Genomic DNA, 23,128 nt, shown 5'->3' with positions numbered 1-23,128 from the left:
CTACCAGCCACCTCTTGGAAATCCTATGGGGCAGTTCTACTCTGTCCTATAGGGTCACTATGAGTTGGAATTGACTTGAAGGCAATGGGTTTGGTTTGGGTTTTATTCCTGTGGAAAATGGTGTGTGTGCGTGCGTGCGTGCGTGCGTGCGTGTGTGTGTGTGTGGTGGGGGTGGGTCTTGGCTTTTACCATAGTTACCATGATCCATATGAAAAAGTGGAATTATTTAACCGAGGCTCTTTTTTAGGGATATTTGATAGCTTGCAATATTTATAGTGACTTCAGTCTGGTTAGGTCCCAGGGTGGTGCAAACTGTTTGTCCTTGACGACTAACTGAAAGGTTCGTGGTTCTAACCCACCTGGAGGCGTCACAGAAGAAAGCCCTGTCCACCTGCTCTCATGAAGATTACAGGCAAGAAAACCCTACGGAGCATAGTCTCTGTAACACATGGGCTCGCCATGAGTCAGAATCGACTCAATGGCAATGTTTTTTTTTTTCTTTTCGGTGTGGTTTGTCTTTCTCTACATCATCTCCAGTCAACTTGACCTGACTCTTGATCACTGTCACTTTTGATTCATTCAACAACTGACAAACCGGACTCTTGGCGACCCTATATACAATGGAATGAAATGCTGCCCGAGCCTGTGGCTTCCCCATCATCAATTTCAAATTGGACTGTTGTGATCCATAAGGTTTTCATTGGCTGATTTTTCAGAAATAGATCACCAGGCCTTTATTCCTAGTCTGTCTTAGTCTGGAAGTTCTGCTGAAACCTGTTCAGGAACAAAGCAACTTGCAAGCCTCCACTGATGGATGGGTGGTGGCTGCACATGAGATACATTGGCTGGGAGTCGAAGCCAGGACTCCTGCACGGAAAGCAAGAATTCCACCACTGAGCCAGCCATGTCTCAACAACTAAGTCCTTTAGTCATATTAGAAACAACTTTCAAAATTACGAGGGCTAGGTTCTGAGATAGGTACTTATAAAAATATACTTATAAAATGCCCTGACCTACCCCCTTTTGCATTCTCTGCTTTCTTTAGGTTTTGAAGAGCAAACACAGAGTTGTTTACCTGAAATTTTCTTATGTGTCCCAAAGAAACAGCAACAGTCCTTCCCGCAGCTTTGTGAAAGCAGCTGAGGAGGTTTTGGCAGCATTTTACTAAATCTTACTTGCAGGGAGTGAAATGGAAAAGCTCCTGAAAGCTCTTTAATTTTTTTAACCAAGACTTTAGAGCAATGGTTCCCAACCTTGACTGCTCACTGGAATCACCTTGGGGGGTGTTTAAAAAACCCTGATGCTTGGTGTCACCAGTAGAGATTCCAATTTAACTAGTCTGAGGGGGTACCCTAGGGGAAATATGACAAGCTCCCCAGATGATTTTTAATCGCTGTTTTGGTGGGTGGTGACTTCACACCCCATAGCTCAGTGCTTTCTGCCAGGTATAGCAGACCGTTAGGGAAGAAATTATGTTCAGCTGCAATAATTACCAGACTTTGCCCTTCCTTCTCAACCTCTTTGTATACCCTCCCCTCAAAGAAATGTCAGGAGCCACTGAGAGGCACAAATAGCTAAGTGCTCGGCTACTAACTGAACGATTGGTGGTTCAAACCCACTCAGAGGCATCTTGCCTGCTTCTGTGATTATTACAGCTAGCAAAACCATGTGGAGCAGCTCTACTCTGTAACGCATGGAGTCGCTGTGAGTTGGAATTGACTAGACTCAATGGCAATGGGTCTGTTTTTTTGATTTAAAAGAAACGTCAGATGAACTCCTGAAACAGTTGCTCTGAGAGCACCTTTAAGCCTTAAACCAAAAATATCCCCTGAAGTCTTCTGAAAACCAAACAATAGTTTAGCTTAACTAATAAAAATTGTCTGTCTTGGACATTTAAGCTCCTTTAAGAACTATCTACATAAAACTATGGGACCTAGTTATTTTCAGTTATAGATTACCAAACACAACTACAAATGCATGGGCAACAGAAGACAAATTAGAGAACTGGGACCTATTAAAAATTAAATACTTATGCTCATCAAAAAGTTTATTAAAAGAGCAGAAACAAAACCTATGGATTGGGAAAAAATCTTTAGGAATGATCTATATTATAAGGGTCTGATCTCTAAAATATATAGAAAACTTCAACAACTCAACAACAAAAACAATTCGATTAAAAAATAGGCAAAGGACATGAACAGAACCTTCACCAAAGAGGACATTCAAGTGACCAACAAACACATGAAAAGCTGCCTGCGATCATAAGCCATTACAGAGATGCAGTTCAAAACTACAATGAGACACCATCTCACCCCTGGAAAAATGGCACTGATCAAAAAAAAAAAAGAAAACAACAAATGCTGGCAAGGATGTGGCAAGATTAGAACCCTTATCCACTGTTGGTAGGATTGTAAAATGGTACAACCACTACTGAAATAGTACAGTGCTTCCTTAAAAAGCTAGAAATAGAAATACCTTAAGATCCAGCAGTCCTACTCCTAGGAGATATATCTCCCCTAGAGATATAAAAGCAGTGACACAAATAGACATGCACATCCATGTTCACTGCGGCATTATTCACAACAGCAAAAAGACGGAAACAACCTAAGTGTCCATCAACAGACGAATGAACACAATGTGGTATACACATACAGTGGAATACTACACAGCTATAAAGAATCATGAGGAGTCCATGAGACACCTTACAACATGGATGACTCTGGAGGACGTTTAGCTGAATGAAATAAGTCAAGACAAAAGGACAAATACTGCATGAGACCACTTTTATAAAAAGATAAAAATAGGTATACAAATAGAAGTCAATGTTCTTTGGTGGTTAACAGGGATGGGAGGGAGAGGGAAGGGGAATCACTCTCTAGACAGCAGACACTCGTTAGTTTTGGTGATGGGAAAGGCAGCACCGAACGTCAGTGAAGTGAGCACAACTTAACCAAGGCAAAGAATGACACCAAGAAATACATAAGAATCAGGGACATTATTGGTAATGCTATAGTATACATTTGGCAACAACAGCAGTAACAACCAAAAAGTACATGAGTGGTTACACAGATAGCTATGTATGCGTATACATGTAAAGTATGTGTGTCTATACATAGGTGTATCTGCAGGTATATCTATATACATCTTTGTGAGTGTTGCACACATACTCATACGTATAATAAAGCACATAGGGAACACAGATGGCCACCTCCCAGACATAACCAGATGCCTCAAAGGACTAGATGACAGGGTCTGAAACCTTAGGACCATAGTCTCATAAGACACCCTGGTCATTTGGCACAATATTGCCTATAAAGTTTATGTTCTACATCCCAGTTAGGAAAGTAGCGTCTGGGGTCTTAAAAGCTTGCGAGTGGCCATCTAGGACGCAACTGCCAGTGAGAATACAGTTATTGGATTGTGAGAATAGCTGCGCAACCCAAAGAATGTAATCAATGTCACCGAACTAACTGTACATGTAGAAACGGTTGAATTGGTGTGTGTTTTGCTGTGTATACTCTCAACAACAACAAAATAAAAAAAATTAAAAAAAGGAATGTCAGATGAGAAAAGTAAGTGCTTTGGAATTAGAATGACCTTGGCTCAAACTTGAGCTCTGCCACTTTCTACCTATGAGGCCTTGAGCAAATTACTTAACCTAAACCTTGGTCCACCATTTGTCAATTGGAGATAATAATACCTACAATGTATAGGTTAGAAACAAAAACCAAAGCAAACTTGCTGCCATCGATTCCAACTCATACTGATCCTATAGGACAGAGTAGGACTGCCCCATAGGGTTTCCAAGGCTGTAAATCTTTACTGAAGCAGACTGCCACATCTTTCTCCTGCAGAGCAGCTGGTGGGTTCAAAGTTCGAACCACAAAACTTTTGGTTAGCAGCCGAGTACTTTAACCACCGTACCACCAGGGCTCCTCATAGGCTAGAGGAGATACTATATTTTAAACCCTTGGCACAGGGCATGTTCACAATAAATGGAATTAATTGTTATTATGCAAGTTGCTCACACTAGAGGTAAAAAGGATGTTCCCTGTAATATGTAAGATTCACTTGCTTCAAATAAATGATGGGATATTCAAGGTAAGAGAAGCTTCAAATCAACATCCGCGTAGGCTGGCAAAATTACCAAACCAGATGCCGTTGAGTAGATTCCAAGTCACAGCGACCCCATGTGTGTCAGAGTACAACTGTGCTCCATAAGGTTTTCACTGGCTGATTTTCCAGAAGTAGGTCACCAAGCCTTTCTTCTGAGGCACTATTGGGTGGACTTGAACCTCCACCCTTCCAGTTAGCAGCCGAGTGCATTAACCATTTGCCATCTGCTTCTGAAAGGTCACAGCCATGAAAACCCTATGGAGCACAGTTCTATTCTGACACACATGGGGTCATCATGAGTCGGAATCAACTCAAAGGCAACTGGTTTGTTGTTTTTTTTTTTTTGGTATGATTGGCTTTTAGGTGATCTCCATGGTATCTTTCATTTAAAAAGTCCCTGATTAACCAAATTCACTGACCAGCTCTTTCCTACCATACAAAACAACACAAAAAGAGAAATTTCCTAATTGAGATCTGCAGATAGAGAGGCACGCTTTTGTTTGGGAGGAAAGAAAGCAAATTGTTCTTCAGGTTCCTCAGTGGACTTTTTAATCCTTCCATCTTAAAAGGGAGGGAAAACAAAAAGGGGTTGCTGCGGGAGCTAGACAGGTCTTGTGGAAAATCCATGAATACCTTCCCGTCTCTCTCCTTTCCTCCTGGCTGTTACAAAGTAAGCATCTTAGAGATTTGACACGAAGACCCCCGAATTAGGGTCTAAAGCAATACAGGAAAACCAAACACCCCTCATTCCCCCAAAATCAGGTTTAAATACTCTCCCTGGAATCTCACTCTTTGGAAAGCAAACACTTCCCTCTTCAAGGGATTCTTTTAAATCCCAACTCAGCACATGATCAAAGGTTTGTCACAGGTTTCCCCAGAAGGCACCTGATTTTTAATTATGGCAGAACTACTAAAAAGCATACTTATTTTCTCCAAGCATTTGCTCAGCCATACTATTCCTGATCCAGCGACATTTTTGAGAAAGGCCAGAATACCTGAATTGTTGGCGATACATGACCTATCACCCCAAGGGGAGAAAGAACCAGAAACTGTGTATTTACAACGTTAGATAGATTTATGAAGGCCATCTTTGTTTATCTTCAGCTTCTCAAGAACAAACTCTAAAGTCCCAGGAGACAGAGTCTTCTGGAAGATATTTTATATTGGTTATCTGATGAAAGCATCATAAAGATTGAGAAAGTTTCCTTTTGCCTTAGTTTGGCAATTGCAGGAAGAATTGTCTTCATTAAAAAAAAAAAAAAAAAGGCAATGCTAAGAGAACAAAGTATAACAGCTACTTGCACAATTCTAATAAACAGTGCGGCTTTTATTCTGTGCCAGTAGGTTTCTCCTGCGCTTTAAAGTAGACTCGCATTTTCCAGCTCATCCTGAACTTTCACAGCTGGAATCAAAAATAGAGAAAAAAACATTCAAGTTATGGTGTTATTTCCGTGAAGGCTTAGTGTGTGGTATGTCAGGCAAAAAGCTAATGGGGGAGGATATTAGTTAGAGGAACTGCCACCTGTTTCTGTATTAAGCATATGTTGTTGTCGTTGTTAGTTGCCATTGAGTGGGCTCCTACTCATGGTGACCCCATGTACAACTGAACGAAGTGTTGCCTGGTCCTGTTCCATCTTTACAATTGTTGGTATGCTCAAGTCCATTGTTGCAGACATGGTGTATTTTGAGTGCCTTCCAACCTAGGACACTCATCTTCCAGCACTATATTGGACACTATTCTGTTGTGATCCATAAGGTTTTTGCTGACTGGTTCTCAGAAGTAGGTTGCCAGGCCTTTCTTCCTAGCTTGTCTTAGTATAGAATTTCCACTGAAACCTGTGGGTGACCCTGCTGGTGTTTGAAATACCAGTGGCATAGCTTCCAGCATCATAGCAACATGCGAGCCAGCACAGTAGGACGAACTGACAGGTGGGGGGTGGTAAGCCTGTATTAGGCATATCAGTAAATACAGGTTGATCGCACTGAAGCCAACTGAATCGATAAAAGTGCTTTCCACTGATGGAAGGAGATCATTTAAGAGGCATCCTGATTTTTTTCAGCGGACTGCATTGCTTGTTCCTTAGACACACCTAGCAGCTAGTGTGCTTTGGAATGACTTTAAATCACCTGGTTTTACATAGCTCCTACTTAAATATTCCTTTTATCTTTTCATTAAAAAAAACAAGAACTGGCTTGAGCTGACTTCAATTCATAGTGACCCTACCGGACAGAATAGAACTGTCCCACAGGGTTTCCAAGGAGCGGTCGGTGGATTTGAACTGAACTTTTGGTTGGCAGTCGTAGCTCTTAACCACTGTGCCACCAGGGCTCCACCTTTTCATTTAGGTTTTTATAAGTCTGAGAGACACTTTTCTGAAAGAAAGGCATTTTTCAAGCTTCATGTGAGGATGAGATGAAGATCTTCTCTGTCCTCCCCAGGTTTCTGTGACTTTTACGGAAGATGAAAACGCCCAAACTAGAGGAGATACATGGTCGGAGTGCGGGTTCCAGCAAATGTTTCCAAGGCTGTCTTAGCTCGACCGGGCGGTCCTGTGCAGAGTATTTCAGGACTCCATGTCTTTATGACCCCAGTGTCTGCTTTCAAGTTGAAGAATCGAGACCATTATCGGCTTCATCTCAGTTTTGCTCCAGAAGTCATTGTTTTGTAGGAAATAAAGTTAGAGAGCCTTATCAGCAAGCCTTGTAGAAACTTTGCCCAAAAAAGGAAAACTGAATCCTCATGCATGCTGTTTTGTAACGGATGGAACAATCTCTGGGAGTTTGACCTCAAAGATGTATTGTCATTGTGTAAAACCAAATAGGCCTGCTAATTCCTGGAATCCAAGGTTCTCATGTGTTTTTACAGCAGGTAGAAAGTAGATCAATTTATTGTACTTCATTTTAAATACTCTCCTTTTCTGATTATAAAATTAAGATATGCTCTGAAACACTGGGAAATACAGAGGAGCAAACAAAAACCATCCTTAATTCCACCACATGGTGAGAAGTACTGCTGAATATTGGGTTTTTTTCTATAGATATAATTATTGGAGATATCTTCAGAAGTAGCGATAATCACTTTGTAAATAATGGTTATTAAAACCATAAAGAATGGTTCTAAGAGTTGAATTCAAAGAAGTTCAATTAAAACAAAAAAGAACATGAACAAATAAAATCCCATTAATATATTCTGGGAAATACTGTGAGAAAGCTATCATTTAGAAAGAATGTTTTAAAGGTGAAACTACAAATGCACTACTATTACAAGGCAGGTACATTTAATGGCAGTAATCACTGGACTTTTTAATGTTCAGATCCTACCTACGTTAAAAATTCTAAGAAAGCTCATATGGAGCAGTACTTCTTAACAAACCATACGTCATGGATTGAATTATGTCCCCCCCAAAATGTGTGTATTAACTTGGTTAGGCCATGATTCCTAGTATTCTGTGTTTGTCTTCCATTTTGTGATTGTAATTTTATGTTAAAGAGGATTAGGGTGCGATTGTAACATCAGCCCTTTCCCAGGTCACATCCCTGATCCAGTGTAAAGGGAGTTTCCCTGGGGTGTGGCCTGCACCACCTTTTATCTCTCAAGAGATAAAAGGAAAGGGAAGCAAGCAGAGAGTAGGGGATCTTATACCACCAAGAAGGCAGTGCCAGGAGCAGAGCTCGTCCTTTGGACCTGGGATCCCTGTGCCTGAGAAGCAACTCGACCAGGGAAGATTGAGGACAGGGACCTTGCTCCAGAGCCGACAGAGAGAGAAAGCCTTCCCCTGGAGCTGACGCCCTCAATTTGGACTTGTAACCTACTAGACTGTGAGAGAATAAATTTCTCTTTGTTAAAGCCATCCACTTGTGGTATTACCATTATAGCAGCACTAGATAACCAAGACACCATACTTCCAAATATCAATCATTATTACTTTGGCTTACGTGTTTTTGTGCAAAGTGTTATCAGTTGATTCCATCCACGTGCATGTGTGTACATGTATATAAATGTATTGTGTAGTGCAAAAACCATAAAAGACATACATCAAAATGTTAGCATAGAGCATAGAATTTTTTATTTAATTTTTTTGGCTTATCTATATATTCTAATTTTCTAATATATATATACATTTCTTCTGTAATTAAGGACAAAAGTTTTAAAACAAAAAATATTATCCAATTTTGTACCTTCAACAGTAGAAAGAACTTCTCTTAGGTGCTATTAAATTTGCATATACCAAAAAATATGAAAGCATCCTTCTTCCCATCAGGTAATTAGCTTCAGGAAAATATATTCACAAATGGCCAGGATAAATTATTTGGATGATTAAGAAGAGTTAAAATTTTCTCAGGCAAAGGTTATCCAAATCAGGGACAATACTTGCTTCTAGAATTGTATTATTTAGGCATATTCTAGTAATTGCAGCAATTATTGTAACCATTTTAAGCCAGAACAAATATTTTTTATCAGAAATGTTAATTTAACTTCTGCTTTGGTGTATTGTAAATATTTCCCTAGGTAGTTCCCCTTCACATTCCTCTTCTCTAAAAATTTTCCACTGTTCAGGTACATTTTGGAGATTTCAGAATATACTTCATAGAAATACTTTAAAAAACACTTGTACATTTAAGGCAACTGGAAAATCTAAAAAATGTTTGCAAAGCTGTCACAGAAGTCAATCTAAATAAATGAAACCTATTGAGCACCACAAATATATATGGCACCATGGTAGTTGCCATTATATTGTATCATGACAAATTCCTGGAAAAGTATTTTTATATATTCATAAGGCTTTAAGTTTCAACATATATACCTTATTTTAGGGTTGATAGACCCCCTGGTGATACAGTGGTTAAGAGTTTGCTAACCAAATGGTCGGCAGTTTGAATCCATCAGCCTATGGGGCATTTCTGCTTTGTCCTATAGGGTCTCTATAAGTCAGAGTTGACTCAACGGCAACAGGTTTGTTTTTTTGTGGAAACTTGCTTAAAAATACAATCAAGAATTCCCAAGGCTTTTGCTTATAAAATCCTTAAAAATCATTTCTTAAAGGGTAAAACCTGCTGACTCAGTCTCCTTAGGGAATGAATTGCTTTGAATAGTTGCATTATCCTGATACCTAAGACAGTGCTTAACGTGCATAATGCATAAACGCCAATCTATATTTTTAAATGCAAATATTTCAACAACCCATAATACTCATCAGCACACTCTTTATTTCAGTAATACTTTTTTGTTTTTTTTAAAACCAAGCTATTTCAGACATACAGAAAAGCAGAGAAAAATAATAATGACAGGCTCTCATATATATGGGGGTCCCTGGGTGGTGTAAATGGTTAACGCACTCTGCCGCTAACCAAAAGGTTGGAAGTTTGAGTTCACCCAGAGGTACCTTGGAAGAAAGTCATGGTAACTTATTTCTGGAAAGTCAGCCATTGAAAACCCTGTGAAGCAGTTCTTCTCTGACACACAACTGGTTTTGTTTGCCATCAGGGGCCCAAGACCATCACTATGATGTCTTTTACAGATACTTACTGAGGACGAGCTGGAAATTCAAAGATATAGAGGCTGGGACATAGAACGATTTGGACCAGACCTCAGGGGTGACTCCGAAGGTCAGTGTTCTATTTTTCTCATAAATGAAAAACAGTACACCTGTAGTTGTATAATCCCTTAGGCTCTTTTTTTTTTATTCTGGTAAGTATGTATGTAGCAAAACATTGCCCATTTCAACATTTTTCAGGTGTATAATTTACTGACAGTAATTGTGTTCATCTTGTTTGTGTAACTGTTAACTTTATTCCTTGGGCATTTTTTAAAAAAATTTTTTTATTGTGTTTTAGGTGCAGGTTTACAGTGCAAATCAGCCTCTCCTTCAAAAATTCATATACAAATTGTTTTGTGACATTGTTTGCAATCCTCGCAATGTGTCAGCACTCTCCGCCTTTCTCTTTCCACCATAGGTTCTCTGTGTCCATTCATCTAGTTTTCCTGTATCCCTTGGGCATTTTCTTTTTTAAACTATTAAAACAGGCTTCATTTTATAAGAAATCTACCAGTTAAAAGAGTATAAAGTATAAAGTGACCTGCAAAAATACTACAACAAAGCCCAAAAAAATCCCCACTCAGGTAAGGAGAAGAAAGGGTCTGGTTCTGGAGCTGATGGTTCCTGGCTGTGAATGAGGAGTGCTTGTGGAGGAGGTGCGGCAACTGGCTCAGCCTCTGGTGCCCGAGGCAGAGCTGGAGATGGAGGACATGGTGCTCTACGGAGCTTCGGTGTTGGGCAGGAGCCGGATCAACATCAGCAGGTGGTCTGGGAGCTAGTTCTAGAGGTGGCCCAGGATGGAAATCCACCCCTCCAGGTGGCTGTCCATCTGATGCTGGTGATGGAGCTGGTGATAGAATAGCTATGGAGCTCCAGTGTTAGTGCAGGAGCAGGACCAACATCTGCAGGTGGTCCAGGAGCTGGTGCTGAAAATGACCCACGTGGTCCCTGCCCCCAGGAGCTCACAGTCTGGTGACTGCCCCAAGCTCTCAAGAGCCTGTGGCTGTGGTCTCAACTGAGTCCTGACTGGGGGGCATCTGCTCTCTGCTGACTCCTGTGTTATGAGCAGGAATCTGTGAGCTGTTGGACTGGGGTGGGGAGGGGGGCCTCACTTCCTCTCCGTCTGTTGATCAGAACCCTTCCTCAGGTCTTTGTTACATGGCCTCTCCAAGGGCAGGTCATACATCACAGCTGCTTCTCCCTTGGGCATTTTTAATGTAAAGTCTTCTCTGGAAAAATATTCAGCAGATTGTAGGTGAAAGAGCCTTCTCTGAGTCATTTTCCCACTTTTCAGATGATGATCTGGGCTGTTGTTATCAATATATTTTAATTTGTCTGACTCATTCAAAGCCTTAGATTTTTAAGACCATTGACACACAAGGAACAGATATTTCTTAGTCCGTTCCCACTTACTAGCCTTTGTCTTTGCCTCTGTTCACAGGTGTGAGTCCTATCTCTCATCGTTTTTAGATTGGGGCTTGGGGGGGGGGTGCCCAGTCTAAATCCTACAATTTATTCATCATAACAAGGCCACAGTTCTGTTGACCTGGGTGGGTCATACTTTTCTCTAAGCTCTCAATGTTTGACACTTCTCAGAAGAGCAGGTATGTGATACAAAAAGTCAAGTTCAATGGAAATCTGAATGTTTACAGGGTGACCCACACAGATTGGTACCTTGCAATATCTCATATCCTGAATCTCTGCTTCCTTAAACTCTTCCTTTCATATTTTGAAAGAAGCTGCTGGAAACACCCTACACTAATCCTATCTATTAACATAACAACGACATTCCACTCCCAAGTGGGATTATAACCACAGGCACAAACCCATTGCTGTCTAGTAGATTCCAATTCACAGTGACCAAAACCCAAAAAACCAAACCCCTTGCCATTGAGCTGATTCTGATTCACAGCAATCCTACGGAACAGAATAGAACTGCCCCATAGGGTTTCCAAGGAGCAGCTGGTGGATTTGAACTGCCAGCCTTTTGGTTAGCAGCCAAATGCTTAACCACTGCGCCACCAGGGCCCCATGGTGACCACAGGCACAGAAATAAGGATTTACAATGCAGATTTTGGGGGGTGACAATTCAAACCATAACATTCCACAGTGATTTTTATAATCACCTGCAATTTTACTGTAAAAGTCCCTAAAGCTGAAACCAAACACCTTGTCCTTGAGTTGATTCCGACTCATAGCGACCCTATAGAACAGAGTAGTACTCCCCCATAAGGTTTCCAAGGAGCACCTGGTGAATTCAAATTGCCGACCTTTTGGTTAACAGCCAGAGCTCTTAACCACTACTCCACCAGGGTTTCCTTAAAGGGCCCTAGGTGGTGCAAATGGTTTGCAATCGACTACTACCCTAAAGGAGCCCCGATGGCACAATGGTTAAGAGCTTAGCTGCTAGCCAAAAGGTCGGCAGTTCAAATCCACCAGCTGTTCCCTAGAAACCCGATGGGGCAGTTCTACTCTGTCCTATAGGGTCACTATGAGTTTGACTCAACGGCAATGGGTACTACCCTAAAGGGTGATGGTTTGAACCCACCCAGTGGTACCTCGAAAGAAAAGGCTTCTGTTAAGATCACAGCCAAGAAAATCCTATGGAGCAGTTCTACTCTGTAACACACAGGGTTGCCAAGAGTTGGAATCAACTTGACAGCAACTAACAACAATAACAGCAACAGCAACAACACCAGCAAGTTTGTGGGATTCTGCACATTAAGGCTGAAGAGCAGTAGATCTCACTGTATTTTATTCAGGGATCTTGCTGACTAGCAATCTCTGGGGCTACAAATTGGAGAAAACTGCCAAAAATCACTCAAATTCATCAACTTCATAAAATCTAAGACGATATACTATGATGAGAAATTTGTCCCTTGAAATAGCAAACACATAAATTCCCCTGAAGTGCCATTCATTTTTTCCTACCAACATTTGTTGAGCATCAGCTGTATGCCAAACGCCATGCTGATTGGTTCTCACCAGTTGTGTCTACTTTCTAACGACACAGCTCAGCTTCAAGTATCAAGGACACATTTGAAGGATCCCAGCCCAGTCAACTGCATCTACTCAGTCTTTGTCTTTCCCCTGGATAAGTGGACAGTGTTAGAGTGTTTAGTGACCAGATCTGTTCTCTGGTATTCATTTGCACAGAACGTGGCTGAGACAATGTAAATCTATAGTTTCAGACTCAGTAGATGTAAAAAACAAACAAACAAACAAACAAAAACTTCAACAATTCCCCTGTGAGTCTTCAGGCGTTCCACAGCGTAGATGAACCATTAACCATGAATGAACGGACCTACAGGTACTTTGCTCTGTTGTTGCTAGTTGCTGGTGAGTCGATTCAGACTTACGGTGATCCCATGTGTACAGAGGAGAACCGTGCGCCATAGGATTTTCAAGGCTGTGACCTTCCAGAAGCAGATCACTAGGACTGTTTTCTGAGGTGCCTGTCTGTGGGTTTGAACCGTCAACTTTCAGCACTTAACCATTTGCGCCACCCAGGGACTCCTACTTTTCTCTAACCATCCTTACATTATCAGAAGGCTGTTTTTCTCTTTTAAGGTTAATACAGTCTTTTAAGCTTCCACTGTTTGTTTTTCTCCAGAGCAGTGCTTCTCACAGCTCGTCCAACAGGGCAGGGGCCCCAGCTCTGTGAGGAGCTACACAAATACTGTTTCCTGGTCAGAGACACCTGGGGGAATTCTGCATATAATTTACCTCAGAGTACTACAAGAGGTAGTAAAGAAACCTATTTACCCTTGTTTAACCTCAAGCTTTTTTGCCCATGGAACATTACGTTTTCCCCTACGGTTTTCCAGGGAACTGGCGTTCTGTACTGCAGACCCTGAGAAAGGATGCAAGAGGAAGCCTGTAATGCAGTCTGTGGGGGTGGCTTTCGGGATTCACTGGGTATTCATTCAGCAGTCCTGTTCCTCTGCAGTTATTCCAGCTCATTACCATGGAGATGCTTGCAAGGGCATTTAATGGAGGAAAGGAAGTCTCTTCTCTCTCACCTCCAACACATACACACACTCTCTCTCTCACAAACACGCACACTCTCTCTCACACACACAGCTCAGATATTTTCAAGAGCTATTATAATCTATGTGAGGGCTGTTGGCACTGTGATTCTGTCTTCTGTTGCTTCCTCTTTTGTCACTGTTGGCCAGCCCTGCCCTCACTTCTAATTACTCCACCGTTGGTAGTTAGAGCCTCTTTCCTGTCCTTTCGCTTTATTTTCTTGGTTTTCTTTAGCTTCTTCTCTCACACATTACCTTCATTACCTAGTGCTGCCATAACCAAAATACCACAGTAGCTGGGCTTTAAAGAACAGAAATGTATTTTCTCACAGTTCTGGAGGCTGAAAGTCCAAATCAGGGTCTAGGCCGTGTCGATTTCTTCCGGGGGCCTCTCTCCTAGTTCCTGGTGGCTGCTGGTAATCCTTTCCCACTGACATAAGCTCCCTACCCCCGAAGCTACCTGTCTAACCTTTTGAGTTGCTGTTGTCGATTTGATCCCATATAGTTCTTTAAAAGAGCACAAGGCTTAAGACAGACATTCTTTACTAATTAATAAAGCTAAGCATGTTTGGTTTAAAAAAAAACTTCAGGGGATATTTTTGGTTTAAGGATTATCTCAGGACACTAGTTTCAGGGTGTCATCCAGCTTCCATGGCTATAGAAAGCCTGGATTCCATGAGTATTTATAATTCTGTTTTGTACCTTCTCCCCTTTTGACCAAGATTCTCCTACAGAATCTTTGATCAAAATGTTCAGTAATGATAGCTTGGCACCATCCAGTTCTTCTGGTCTCATGGCAAAGGAGGCAACTGTTCATGGAGGTAATTAGCCCTGCATTCCATTTCTTCCTCCTATTCCTAACTCCCCTTCTTCTTCTCTTGCTCCAGGTGAATAGAGACCAATTGTTGTAACTTGAATGGCTGCTTGTAAGCTTTTAAGACCCCAGGCACTGTGCAACTAACTAAGAGGTAGAACAGAAGCACTAAACATGACATTAGGCCTATTAACTGGGATGTTCCATGAAACCATAACCCTAATTCTCCAAACCTAGAAACCAAATCCCATGAAGTGTTTGGTTGTACATAAGCAGCCTCAGTTGTTACTCTTTTTGTAGGTTTGTTTGGTTTTAAAAATACATATTACGCAACATTTGCCAATTCAACTTTTTAGATACCTCTCAAAAGTGATTAATTAGGTTTAGGACTCACTGTATGCCGTCACTAACATGACAAAGGAAACCCCCTATTTCCAGACATGGTCATATTAGTAGGTACAGGGGTTAGGACTTCCTAACACATTTCTTTTGAGGGGGCACAATTCGATCCATAACATACCTTGTGTGTGAAACAGCAGATAATTTTGAAACAATATCACTGAATCATGGTATCCTTTTCCCTTTGCAAATTAAGCTGATGTCCAATCACATTTGTCTTTTATCTTGTGTCTTGGGCTATCTTCTGTCTCTGCTTGCTGCTTGGCTACAGGCTGCTTTTTCGTTAATCAAGAGGGATTTTTGACTATTTCCAAGCCACCTCCTGATTAAAGCCTCTCCTATGCCATAGATCACGTGGCCCCAAAGTCTTACCAGTTCTCGTAGAGTTGCGTGCCTTGTTTTTGACATTAACCCCAAAAAGAATGCGTGGCTAAGACTATGTGTGAAGCTGGCATAATGTGATGTACATCCACACATACTTTCTATGAGGCACATGCATAAAAATCATTCTTGGATCTTTGGCTCAGTTATCAGATGTAAGGCCTATAGCTCTTAACTGTAATTATATAGTCAAATGGAGTTTGTCTCCAGGGTTGAGAAATTGTTGAGAATAACTCAGGTGGAGAAAATTACTGTCATAGATTGAATTATGTCTCCCCAAAAATGTGTGTATCTGTTGGGCTGGGCCATGATTCCTGGTATTGTGTGATTTTCGTCTGTGTTGTAAATCCTGCCTCTATGATGTTAATGAGGGAGGGTGGGTGGCAGTTGTGTTAGTGAGGCAGGACTCAGTCTACAAGACTGGACTGTGTCTTGAGGCAATCTCTTGAGATATAAAAGAAAGAAGTGAGCATAGAGACAGGGGACCTCATACCACCACGAAAGCAGTGCTGAGAGCAGAGCATGTCCTTTGGACCTGGGGTCCCTGTGCCTGAGAAGCTCCTTGACCACAGGAAGTTTGAGGACAAGGACCTTCCTCCAGATCCAACAGAGAGAGAAGCCTTCCCCTGGAGCCCAAGCCCTGAATTTGGACTTGTAACCTGCTATACAGTGAGAAAATAAAATTTTCTTTGTTAAAGCCGTCCGCTTGTTACAGCAGCACTAGATGACTAAGACAATTACATATACTACATCTCTAAAGACAGTCATCTTGCTACCTGTTCGTTCCTGTGTTCCTTCATTTCTTTAACAAATACATGCTGAGTGCCAATTAGGTGCCAGGGTTGTTTGAGGTGCTGGAGTACAGCAATAGACAATACAGATGACACTCTTTATGTCCCTGCCCTCTCCCATTCAAGTGAGAATGAGGGAGATAAACACAGACCAATAAGTATAATAAATAAGTAATTCATGTAGTATATTACCAAACCAAAACCAAACCAGTTGCCACGGTGACCCTAGGTGTTTCAGAGTAGAACTGCTCCATAGGATTTTCAATGGCTATGACTTTTCAGAAAGAGATCACCACGCCTTTCTTCTGAGGTACTTTCTGGGTAGATTTGAACCACCAACCTTTTGGTTAGTAGCCTACTGCTCAACCACCTGCACCACCCAGGGACTCCACATAGCATGTCAGATGCGTTAAAAGCCATGGGGCGGGGGGCAGGGAAGGGAAGTAGAGTCAAAATAGGATGGCTAAGGTAGGTCTCTTTAAAAAGGTGGCATTGAATAACCACCTGGAGGAGGAGTGGGCATTAGCCACATGGATTTCTGGAGAAAGGGCTTTCCAAGCAGAGGAAACATCCAGTGCAAGGGAGCCCAGGGCAGAATGTGTCTCCAGTGTCCAAGGAACAGCACGCCCTCCCCCTGCACCGGAATGGAGTGAGTAAGGGGGAAGTGGCAGGATGTGAGGCTGGCGAGGAAATGGCACGCATGGGGGAAGTTCACAGATCGTGAAGGTTGCCGGAACGATTTTGGCTTTTATCTGGAATGAAATGGAAAATCACTGTAGAGTTTTTTTTTTTAACAGACTTTCTTTTTTAGAGCAGTTTTTGACTTACAGAAAGCCTGTGTGGAAAGTAGACAGTTCCCATATATCCTCCCCCCAACACAGCTTTTTCCATTAATAACATCTTGCATCCCTGTGTTACATTTGGTAAATTGGTGAACCCATATGGATATATTATTATTAACTGAAGTCCACAGTTTACATCAGGGTTCACTCTTTCTGCTGTACAGCCGTATGGGTTATGACAAATGCGTAATGTCGTATGCCCACCATTACACTACCAGGCAATAGTTTCACTGCCCTAAAAATACCCTGTGCTGCACCTATTTACCTTCCTCCGGTCCCCTAGCCCCCTGTGGAGTTTGAGCTAAGGAACGACATGATCTGGGTTTCCTTTTATAAGCATCACTCTGGCTGCTGTACTGAGAATAGATTGTAGGTCGGCGGTTGAGCCTCTCCGTGGAGAAGGATGTGGCAGTCAGCTTCCATAAAGATTTACAGCCTTAGAAACCCTATAAGGCAGTTCTACACTTTCCTATAAATCACTGAGTTGAAATCCACTTGAGGGCAATGGGTTAAGAGTAGAAGAAGGCACCCCGGTAGTGCAATGGTTAAGCCCTGGCTACTAAATGAAAGGTCAGTGATTCGAACCCACAAACAGCTCTGTGGGAGAAAGACCTGTTCCTGTAAAGATTATAGCCTAGGAAACCCTATGGGGAAGTTCTACTCTGTCCTACAGGGCTGCTATGAGTCAGAATTGACTCAATCGCATACAACAACAACAACGAAGGTAGAAGCAGGAAGACCAGTTTAGAGACTACTGTAACAATTGGGATGAGAGATACAGGTAAAGGGACCAAGGAGAGCAGTGTAAAGAGGGTGAGAAATAGACTCGGGGTTGGATGCCTCCAATCAAAGAAGGCATCAAGAAGAATTCCTTGGTTTTTGATCTGAGCAACTAAAAGGATAGAGTTGCCGTTGACTGAGAAGGGGAAAACCGCAGAAGGAGCAGTTTTTAGCAGGAAGACCAGGAGCTTAGATTTGGACACACTGTTTAGTCTGCCTTTCATCAGACTTCCCCAGGGGACCCAATTGAGTAACATCATCTGCAACGCAGCTTTTGATTTACTTAAAGCTTTTTTTTCCCTCACTTGATCCCCTGTGGTCTTCACTCTTCAGCTTGCCTTTGCTGGTGAGAGCCTTCTCATGTTCCCAACTTCGTACAACGCAAAGTATGCTCTATGTTCCTGTGGTCAGGACAGTTCCGTTCCAACTCAGTACAACACACAGCATAAATGTGCTATATGTTCCTGCCTTCAGTACCACTCAGTTCCAGTTCAGTACAATGAGAAGTATAAATGTGCTCTATGTTCCTGCGTTCAGTACAATTCAGTACAACACAACGTACGAATGTGCCGTGTGAATGTTTTTCACATACAGGGATGGATGGTGCTCTTGGCCTTTGGTCAGCAAGCTTTGTGATGGAGTGTGCTGAGTCTACCACTCTGGCCAGCAGCAACAGTCTGAGACAGCTAGCCTGGATTATGGGTACAGTCTGTCGCTGGGGGTAAAATTATTCTTGTTAGTATCTCAGGTCAATTACTCATTATATCCTGACACTAGCTGGCCCATGGAGAGATCACATTTTGGGCTTGGCTTCATCTGCCCCCACAACTTAATGAACTGAGGTATTTAAGATGATTGACCTGGGCTAGATCCAATCATGTTATGTGAGCGTATGTTGGTGATCTAGCTTGCATTTTTATACCAAGTACAGTGCTTATCACATAATAGGTGAATGAATGAACAAATTCATGTTGAAGTGATAAAAATAGTTTCTCAGAAGTTGATTGTGGTTTGGGTAGCAGAAATAAAACTTACCTAACAATAGCAGTGATTTTTCCTTTGTTGGTACATGTATTTTTAAAATTTATCAGTAAACAGAATTACCAGATATTTTTTCTATCCTTCTCCATTTTCCTTCATAACTTTTTTTCTGCCTGGTGTCCACTCATCCTGACCTCATAATGTGTTCTTCTTCCTTTTAGCTGTTAAAATATTTATTGAGCACCTATTATATGCCAGGCATAATCCTAGGTACTAGGAATATATTGGTGAGAGGAAAAAAAAAAAAAAAGCAACCTTCTCTTATGGAATCTACAAGTGAGGAAACAGAAACAATAAACGTAATAATAATATTATGCTGTGAAATGATAAGAAAGAGTAGAGGAATAAAAAGGGGATCAGGAATGCTGGGGAGTTTTTATTCACGAAAAAAGGCCTAAGTGAGACTATTTGGATGACTGAGACATTTGACCGAATACCTGGCTGATTCTGCTTGATCTAGCCAAACTGTCAAACACCAGAATGGAATATGGAACATCAACAAGGAGAAAACAGGAAGTAGAAGGGGATAAAAGCTGCTTTTTTCCCCAACTAGCTAACTTGAATTCAGTTCACTTTCAATTCCAGATACTCTTGACCTTGGATGCAGTCCAGGGTAATGTGCTTGCTGCTGGTTAACAAGACACAATTAATTCCACCTGCTGCAATCTCAAGTAGCAGCTTGACCACCTCGAAAACCCTGCTTTTCTCTTTCAGGGACCTTTTCTCAGCTCTGGGCCCTCCCGACTTCCGGCCCTTAGAATTACTTTCTTAAATACACTGTTTCTTGATTTTTTTTTTTTTGGTTGTCGTGGACCCAAAAATACAATACAATACACACACCCTACCACTGGCCAACATCGCAAGATATTTGTAAATGAACGAGGAAGTAAAATATATAACCTTTCCTTGTTGTTGGCTTTAGATGATTTCAAAGAATTTCTACGATATACCTTTCTAGTATCACATTTTGGTGCTGCAAGTACAAAATGCAATTTCTGCAAAGGAAAGCCCAACATGGTCAAACCCTTTCCTTTCTTTGGCTCTTTAAATGCTCCTTCCAGAAGAAACATATGGGGACAGGCTGGGACCAAGAACAGTTGAGCTGGGCAACCAATAGGATTTGGTCCTCATCAGCAGACCACACTGAGTACCCCCAGGAAAATACGCACGGGTCCTTTGGAGTGAGTATCTTTTGAGGATTAGTTTAGGGTGGAGGAAGAAAACGAACATTTATTGTTTGCCTACTATACCAGTTGTTAAAATACTGGAATATTTTGTTGTTGTTAGGTGCGGTCGAGTCGATTTTTGACTCATAGCGACCCCAAGTGACAGAGCAGAACTGCCCGTGGATTTTCTAGGCTGCGATCGTTATGGCAGCAGATTGCAGGTCCTTCTCCGGTGGTGCTGCTGTGTGGATTCGAACATCCAACATTTAGGTTAGCTGCTGAGCACTTAACTGTTGCACCACCAGGGCTCCTTGGAATATTCTGTAGTGGTTGGTCAGTGGCCACTTTCCAAAGTCCCTGTGCCCTATCTGAAAGGAGCCCTGGTAGTGCAGTGGTTAAAGCACTTGGCTTTGAACCCATCAAGACAGATGCGTTTGTTCTTCTGGAATTCAATATTCTTTGCCAACACCATAATTCGAAGGCATCAATTCTTCTTCGGTCTTCCTTATTCACTGTCCTTCTAGTTTGACGGCTGCTACTTAAAACTGTGGAGTCCCTGGGTGGTGCAAATGGTTAACACACTTGGCTGCTAACCGAAAGGTTGGAGGGTCAAGTCCATTCAGAGATACCTTGAAAGAAAGGGCTGGTGATCTACTTCTGAAAAATCAGCCATTGAAAACCCAATGGAGCACATTTCTACTCTGAGACACATGGGGTTGCCATGAGTTGGAATCAACTCAATGGCAAATGGTACTGGGTTAACAAGTGTTGAGAGGGTGAAGTCCAAATTCACTATTCCCACTATGTTCAGGCACAGCCTGAGTCCTGGTTCTTGGGACAGCTCACTTGCTACCTCAGGCCATGATGCCATCATTTACCAAAGCTGGCAGGAGAACATTGGTAGCACTGGTAACCAGAGTCTTGCGCACTGAGCTGGAAAAAGCCCAGCTGATCACTGCAGGTCTCTGGCAAGTTTTGAAATTGAACATCTGTGGGCTTTGATCTCTCCATCTGTAGATGCAGTATAACATTACCACCCATGCACTCTAGCGTGACATTGTGAAAATTAACTAACAGGTGATAAGAGGATTTTGAGATCTTTGAATTAAAAGGTCTCTTGTACATATTCACACCAAATGCCATCAGTACTTCTGCCATTTATATCAGGACTGGGAAAAAAAGGGCCCTCCGAACTGGAAATCTATTTATTTTACTATTTCTATTTGCCATTACACCTATGTCAAATTTGCTCCCTGGGCGGTGCAAATGGTTAACACACTCAGCTACTAATTGAAAGGTTGGAGATTTGAGTCCACTCAGAAACATTTTGGAAGAAAGGCCTGGCGACTTATTTCTGAAAAATCAGCCAATGAAAACTCTATGGAGCATATTTCTACTCTGACACACAAGAGGTCTCCGTGAGCTGGAATTGAATCAATGGTAACTGGTTATTTGCCACCCTGCTGATCTTAAATTCTCTCTCAGCTTAACGCCTCAACTTCACAAAACAAATATTGTCCATTCTATATTAGCCCTCTCATTATGAGTAGAGAAACAGAACACCAGAATTCAAAATGTATCTTGCATTTTGCATCCATTGACAAGAATCTTCATATTGTGCCAATAAAGAATGAGCTTCAAAGATAGTAGAAAAAACAAAACCAAAACATCTTTAGTTATGTAAGAATCGTTTGTGGCCAAAAGAGCAACAGGATGTGGGTCCTAAAACACAGTGACTCAACTCATCCTTCACCTGTCATAGAAACAATCCCCCGTGTCCACAGGCAGCTGCTGAATGGTCTCAAGACCATTTTCTTTATTGGATGCTCTTACCCAAGATAGTTCTACTGTGCTACCACGGTCAGGCTTCCTTGGGAGAGCCACAGAAGGCCTGATGTCACCAGACCCTGGTCCACAGTGATGCTACCCCCCAATGTAACCGACTTAACACAACACACATGATTTTTCAATTTGTAAAGCACCTGGGAAACAGATTTGATAGATATATAAGTCAGGTGTTTACAAACTGGTCAAGAAATATGATATTTATCCTCCCAGCCGAAATGAGCCCAACAGATGTATTTTTTGTTAAAATTAAAACTGTGAGCCATATCATATTACTCCGGCCATGCCGCCAGATGCACAGCATAGGGCTCACAAAGAGGCACCGTTGTGGTCGTTTGAGCACGGCTGTGGCTTCCAGCAATTCCTTACACAGGAGCTCATTACAAGGCCTGGCCTGGGATGGGGGAGAGGGCCTGCCCAAGTGTCAAGTACACAGAAGCAGACTTGAAATTGGTATGGAAATTCTTCTTTTCTATCTTTCCCTCCTTACAAATATGCTCCTGGTCAGGGAAGAGCTCTGGGCAGAAAATGAATGGTGTCAGTTATCTGATTTTTGTTTCCAAAATGGTTACTCATTTCAGACTAGTAGACTAGACATATTCCCAAGGACATAAGCATGGAAATGTATCAGCAGTTCCTCTCACTGTGCTCTCTGGGACTCCTCACTGGACTTACATGACCACAAATAGCAGTGATTTCTGTGTGCCCAGCAAGACATGTAGGAGAGACATGGGAGCCAACCCACAGGGCTATTTTCTAGGGCAACTCCACCTGGGTTCCCTGATTTTATTCAGGGTCCTCATACACACAGAGTCCCTGGTTGGTACAAACAGTAATCATGCTTGGCTGCTAACCGAAAGGTTGGAGGTTCACACTCACCCAGAAGCATCTTGGAAGAAAGGCCTAGCAATCTATTTCTAAAAAATCAGTCATTGAAAACCCTGTGGAGCACAGTTCTGCTCTGACACTCACGGGGCCACCAGGAGTCACAGTCAACTTGACGGTTACTTGTTTTTTTCTTGTATATATTTCATGAGTATGGTGCATATTTTGATTAGTAGGTGGCTCTTGGTGTGAAAATAATACTGCCAGCAACTCCAGGGAGAAAAATCTCTAAACTGCCATTAACGTTGGACTTCAAAAGGGCTTTGCCGTCCGGTGATGGGAGGTGTATATATAGGAATGCTATATCAAGGGGGTCCTGGGGCTCCATTTAGGTTGGAATTTCCATCCTTTCATGTTTTCCCTTTATGGACTGGTACTTGGTTCGTTCATACAGGGGCATATGCTCAACCTCGCTGGGTGCCGTTGAGTTGGTTCCAACTCATAGCGATCCCATGTGTGACAGAGTAGAACTGCCCCATAGGGGTTTCATGGCTGTAATCTTT

The 23,128-nt window shown here is 42.0% G+C and overlaps 1 protein-coding gene across 2 annotated transcripts in view; it reads right to left on the bottom strand.

The window, feature by feature from the left end:
• Positions 1–23,128, bottom strand: part of CAP2 (cyclase associated actin cytoskeleton regulatory protein 2) — a 209,240-nt gene that overhangs the window by 54,892 nt on the left and 131,220 nt on the right. The gene's annotated exons all lie outside the window — the stretch shown is intronic.

Source organism: Loxodonta africana, chromosome 1, assembly GCF_030014295.1.
Source record: "Loxodonta africana isolate mLoxAfr1 chromosome 1, mLoxAfr1.hap2, whole genome shotgun sequence".
Taxonomy (NCBI): domain Eukaryota; kingdom Metazoa; phylum Chordata; class Mammalia; order Proboscidea; family Elephantidae; genus Loxodonta; species Loxodonta africana.
Note: the sequence above shows the minus strand (reverse complement) of the source record. Positions and strands in the feature narration are given on the sequence as shown.